Below are 251 nucleotides of genomic sequence, written 5' to 3'. Positions count from 1 at the left end.
GCTCATTCCCTTGGTCAGTAAAACAGATGTTCCAACGCAGCTCGGAACTGGAACAGGACTTTCTGCACCACGGGCTCTATTCAAATCAAAGTAAAGCTCCTCTTGGAAATAGGACTGTCACCAACTCAGAGCATTTCAAAGAGATGACTCTGGTTGTTTTCCTGGCTAAATAGGATTTACTTTTTCTCAAAATAGAAAGGAAACAAAAAGAAAGAAAGAGCATCCATGTTGGAGGAGAGGGCCGAACAGAA

Source organism: Gadus macrocephalus, chromosome 12 (genome assembly GCF_031168955.1).
Source record: "Gadus macrocephalus chromosome 12, ASM3116895v1".
Classification (NCBI taxonomy): Eukaryota; Metazoa; Chordata; class Actinopteri; order Gadiformes; family Gadidae; genus Gadus; species Gadus macrocephalus.
This window is presented reverse-complemented; position numbering follows the sequence as displayed.